Source organism: Cynara cardunculus, unplaced genomic scaffold (assembly GCF_001531365.2).
Source record: "Cynara cardunculus var. scolymus isolate 2C unplaced genomic scaffold, CcrdV1 Un_Scaffold_3964, whole genome shotgun sequence".
Classification (NCBI taxonomy): Eukaryota; Viridiplantae; Streptophyta; class Magnoliopsida; order Asterales; family Asteraceae; genus Cynara; species Cynara cardunculus.
Genome location: NW_020201689.1, coordinates 36,574 through 42,692, shown reverse-complemented (window position 1 = coordinate 42,692; position 6,119 = coordinate 36,574). Strand labels below are relative to the sequence as shown.

General features: G+C 32.4%; 1 long non-coding RNA gene across 4 annotated transcripts; it reads right to left on the bottom strand.

The window, feature by feature from the left end:
* Positions 1-1,302: 1,302 nt before the first annotated feature.
* Positions 1,303-4,531, bottom strand: LOC112503832. 4 transcript variants are annotated; one of them, XR_003068094.1, is made up of 5 exons: positions 3,763-4,531; positions 2,197-2,259; positions 1,967-2,044; positions 1,622-1,627; positions 1,303-1,523 (listed from the first exon to the last, which is right to left on the bottom strand). It is a non-coding gene; the product is annotated as an uncharacterized LOC112503832 (long non-coding RNA). The 4 variants fall into 4 exon arrangements; XR_003068093.1 differs by having other exon boundaries at positions 1,303-1,627; XR_003068095.1 differs by lacking the exon at positions 1,622-1,627.
* Between the last annotated feature and the right edge of the window lie 1,588 nt (positions 4,532-6,119).

The window sequence follows — 6,119 nt, the reverse complement described above, 5'->3', positions numbered from 1 at the left end:
CCTTCATCTTCCGCATACCCATGTGATGAATTATGCGGTACTTTACGGTCAAAACCACAAATGTTGACCAAATGAAGAGATATGATCACTTCTTTACTTCTCAAATATTTACCACTTCTCAAATGAACCTTACCCTATATATATCGTGAACCCGCGCAAGCAACGAGACACATGAATATAAACGATTTTTTTAAATCTTTGATAGTTTTGTTTAAAAAGATTTTAAGGTATTACAACGCTAAGATGTGCTTAATCTCTACAAATTTATATATTTGAATAGATAAAAGTTATGGTTCTAGTTACCACAAATAAATCAAAAATTTAATGGTCACTTTTTGAATAAAAAAGCTTCTCGTAGGGAGAGACCTATGAACCCCGAGTGAGGCCCACAAGGAGAGACCTATGAAGCCCCGAGTGAGGTCCCTTGCACATGCTCAACTTATTTCCACAAGTCAAATTTTTTTTGGGGGTATGAATAATGCATCCGGTAGACCTTGTAGGGTGCTCCAAAATAACTATAAAATAGTGAGAACATCAACCAAAAACTCAAAAAGGTACTTCAAAAACAATCAAAAAAATCCTCTAAACAGCGAATTTGACAAAGAAAAAATTCTTACACTATATAAAAAACCAAAACATACCAAACATTGTTATAATTTGTCTCATAGAAAGATGGTGTTGAATCATTATCCAACAAAAACCATAAAAAGACTTCAACAAATGAATTAAACCTCCTTTAAAAAATAATATAATTAAGGTTAATTAAACTCCCTACAAAAATTCATATTGAAAGGCTACAAATCAATAAATGTTAAAGAGGAGATGGAACCAGAAACTCCAGGTGAAAGAATCTAGTAATGTTCAACATATAAAAACTTTTCATATAGAAAGACTAACCATAACATATATAAACAAGTGTAAACTTTCCAATATCTTCACACATATAGAAAGATAGATGGACTAGTGTTTCGATGTGATCAAAGTCGGGTAAGAATGGAACCTCAAAACCTTTTTGTGTTAGCCGCCTACAAATGTCAATCAACAAAACTATTGGACATGGATAACATCAAAAAATAGGAAAAGGGTGAGATTGTATGTAAAATCTATGGATGACATTTCTGAAATATGCAATTTGAACCAATTAATAAGAGATTGTTTTTCAATGTGTTCATGCCACCGATAGGTTCTGCAATCATGTGAAGGTGGCTTTGGCAATTCTAATATCATCTTTATATAAAGGTTTCTCACCATCTACATACAACACCTACATTGAGAAGCAAAACATAATACTGTAAGTCCAAAATATATAAAAAGAGAATGCAGTAACTTACATATTGGAGACTAACTCTTTACTCAATCTACAAAACATTTAGTTGAATAACAAAAGTGTTATGATCTATAACATTGACAGCGAGAAAGGTTATTTTCTTTCATCAACGTTGCAACAACGGTGGAAACTGGCAGTATATCCGAACCTTCTTTGGCTTACTAACACCAACCATATGTTCAGTGCAATTTAAACTCTGTAAACCAAAAGAAATACATATTCTAACTTCAACTATGATGGGAAGCATGCTTGTCCTTTCAAAAGACCTGTTGCATTATTACATAAAAGTTGTACCTGCTACTGTGTAAGAAAATAATTGAAGAAACAAATAAGTCATTGAAGAAAAAATATTTACAAAGAGAGAGGTCAAACTTGGAGATCAATGGAGAAACCCTAATTCAGACATCAAACACCAAAGAAACCACTATAAATCAAAATAATTCACCAAAGAACCATAAAATCAAATCGAAATTCAACTGACAATACAAAACATTGATAAAAGCCCAAAATATAAAATATATTAAATAGAGAAGGAGAAATGAAGCAGGGACAATGACAATGGAGAGGTTGAAGAAACAAAGCATAACCATTTCATCAGATATAAAATGATCTATAAACTTAAGAGAAATCTATAGCCACCTCAAGAATTGTTGTCTGAGATGAAGCAAATCTGATGAATCGTCACCTTGGAGAATGAGAGTCAGTTGAACTTAAGTCCTATAAATACATTAGGGAATATCATTAGACTTTTCCATTTATTTCCACATGAATGAAATTTGTTCCCTGGTTAAAGTGATTTGTAAACCAAAATTAGTCATTAAGTACCTCTTAGTTTGCAATGTTACAAAAGAGAGATACAAATTTCTTACCATCCCTCCTTTTTGAATGAAGACACTTTGACCTCTAATGTATATCCATCAACGTGTGAATATCTGTAGTCCGATAGCACAGAGACATGACAGTAACAATTTGTCAAACTCATATATCACAACCTACCTTTTAAAATGGTAAAGATGTTATTGAACATCATGAAGACGGCTATCTTCACCGATGTGTTACATTAGCCTCTTAAAATATGACACTATAAAACAGATAGCTAGATTTTAGCTTTTTATCATCACTTAAAAGATTAGATTTTGCAGTATGTTAGGGTTGATTGAGAAACCATGATTGGCAGACAAATTTTGATTTCTTGAGTTCTTTAAATCCCAATTATGGCTCAAAGCAGAAAAATATATCCCATTTCCATAATATAACATCAAAAAATTTAATTGTTGCCTATAATCGTTGTTCATCTGTCATCAACATATTCCATTTTACAATTTTTAGCATTCTTCTGCTTAAATTACAAAGGTCTCAGAAAAACATTATATCCATCATAAATCAATGATCAAATAACGCATTGTGCTTGACAATTATTAAAAATAAAGAATGCCAATAAAAGAACCATTTCAACAGGTTCCATGTTCATATATATGAACCATTTCAACAGGTTCCATGTTCATAAGAACCATTTCAACAGACTTTTCCTTTTCAAACTATGAACTGTTTGAAGGAAATTATTAATCTATAACACAAATACACAACTAACGTAAAGGAGGTTCTATTACACTATCAGAACATATAATACATACCAGGAAATAAATACACAATTAACATGAAGAAGGTTATATGTAAAAGGATGTGGTAAAATGAAGTTATCAATCGAGAATCAGTCAAGCATTTTTATGAAATAATAAGAAGCCCAAGTTAGCAACTCAAACTACATTACAAGCTTTACAATTCATCATCTCATAACATATGAAGTGAATTAGCATGCAGTTAATGGTGCTATCCAGAAAGTTAGCAGTTTAAGTTTAAACTAATCTTAAGCAACAACAATACAACCAAGATGTAGCCAATAAAGACTAATTCTTTGCAGATTTCAGGAAGTGGACTGATTGTCATTATGGTGATGATGGTATGAGTAAAGAGATCAGTTTGTATCAAATAAAGTCAACAATCAGAAATGAAAGGGACGTCAATTTCTCCATATTTATTTCGAGTGAACAAAAAAATATTAGCCAAAAAATACCTCGAAGATCAAGCTCCCACAAAATGATTAAGGTTTTGAAGTTCATTAAAGATGCATTTGGCACACAGGTAATACCTGAGCTCATGATAAATAACACCCGCTGAGTGTTCACAATATTTATGGCAAGTACAAAAGGCTGCAACAAGTTCAATTAATGTAAACCATAATCCCATATTTTTTGAAGTTATATTTGATAGGCATTTGAAACCATAAGTAGATTAGTGAAACCATAATCTCTATTAATTGTAAGGAGCCATGTTTCTTTTTTTTTATTATAGAAATTATACTCGTAAGTAGACTATTGAAACCATAATCTCTATTAATTGTCCATTTGTCCTACTTACAAATTAAAGAGTATCACCTTGGCTGAAAGTGTTAGTAGGTCCTGATCATGAGCATCTAACAAATGAGCAAGATCAACCTGCAAGAGCAAGCCAATTAATTCCATTATGTAGTAAATAAATGGGATATCAATAGAAATCTAGTATTCTGACACCACATCACTTCGATTAAGAAGAACCATTTCAACAGGTTCCATGTTCATATGAACCATTTCGACAGGTTCCATGTTCATAAGAACCATTTCAACAGACTTTTCACTTTCAAACCGAAAACCTGTGGAAGGAAATTGTTAATCTATAACACAAATACACAATTAACGTGAAGAAGGTTCTATTACAATATCTAAACATATAATACATATCAGGAAGTAAGCTTCCATAATGGTACACACTACAAAGTGAGAAAAATTAGGTCAAACCTATCGTCATTCAAATCAGAAAAGGAGAAATCCACAGATAGATGAGATAATCAATCGATTACCAAAAAGAGAAATCGAGAGATTGAACCTGGTACAGGGGAGAGTGTGAGAGAGATGGAGAAAGCCGAAGTCGATTTCAGAAAAGAAATCCACAGATAGACAACGACAACCGGCCGACTATTTTGAAGAGAAATCCAGAGAGCGACCTTTGAGTCAGGCTGAGACAAGATGGATCTTGCTCTACAAGTCAAATGAACTAGTGTATTTTGGTACTAAGATGGAGGAGCGATGGAGAGCAAGAATGAAGGAACCAATGTGTTTTATCATGAACCGATCTTGAACCTTGGGAAATCAATAATCACCTCGACAGACACAGAGGCGTAAATCTATTCAATTGGAAATATAAAGTTCTTATGGGAAGCTGTAATATGATCTTAGGGAACCATAGAGATTCAAATCCTAAAACTTTGAAATTGTACTTTAGGTTTGTAGACAGTAATTTATGCATTTTGGGTTTTAAACTTGTACTTAAGACTTTAAAACTTTTATTAAATTTGGTTCAAACGAGACCTTCTGTGATTTACGAGAATGCGAAAACAACCTACAAATCAAGTAATGTGATAACAATAAAATTTAAAGGATTTTTTAAATTTAAAACAATATTAAAAACAATTCAACATTTTTGAGAGATGAAAGGGTAACTTTGAAATTCGAAGTGATAATATTTAAATAACACGATCACAAAAAACACCAATCATCTGGGAACTGATAACACCATCGTCAACGGTGGTTATCTGGTTATCTAGTAGGCAATTATTAGAGGAAAAAGATTTCATTAGTTTTTTGAAGACAGAAAGTGCACCAAAGGAAGAAATCAAACTGGAAGAAGTTTGCAGACACATTTGATCAAGATTTGCTTATCACAACTTTTATCACACTTAGACTATGAATCGATCACCGTCGCTCGATTAGGACATTGTTTGGTTTGATTAGAGTTCGGTTATCACACGATTTTCACAAGAAATATGACTACAAGGTTGTTCGGTTCAATGAGGTTTCACTTAGAACACAATTATCACACCAAAAACTGAATCGACTTTTAGAAGATTATCACAAGAAATCCGACTATACTTGGTTCGGTTCGATTAGGTTTCACGTATTACACGATTATCATACCAAAAAACAAACCGAGTATCACAAAATTATCCAAAGAAATCTGACTACACTTGGTTTGTTTATATTAGGTTCCACGTATCACACGATTATCATACCAAAAAACGAATCGAGTATCACATGATTATCACAAGAAATCTGACTACACTTGATTCAATTCGATTAGGTTTCACATATCACACGATTATCACACCAAGAAGCAAATCGAGTATCATACAATTATTACAAGAAATCTGACTACACTTTGTTCGGTTCGATTAGGTTTCACGTATCACACGATTATCACAGTCCAATCAATATCGATTTGTCAGACGATTATGGGATAATGCCAATTAATTAAAATAAGATAAAAATTATAAAAATACCTAATTACATTACTAGCCTTATTGATTTATTTTTATTTAATATAACTTAAATTATTTGCTAAAAAGATTTGAGGCTCACAACTGTTCTTGCATTCTCGTAAATCACAAGAGTTTTCGTTTGAACTCCGACAGCCTTAGATATACCAAGGTGCACTGAACCAATCCCCTTATCAAACATGATTCATGGGTGTGTTTGAGATTCAAGGTGATCAATGGTCTAGATCATTTCTTACGTTTCTCATCCTAACTCCCATTCTCACACGATCATTCGCTTAATGCTAATATTGCATATATATTTACGGTTAACTATTTTTATACAAAGTTAGCTTCAACATCAAAACATAATTTTTTTTAACATAATATCAAAATATATGACATTCCCTATACGAAGAAAAGGCAATATAAATGAAAATAATTTAC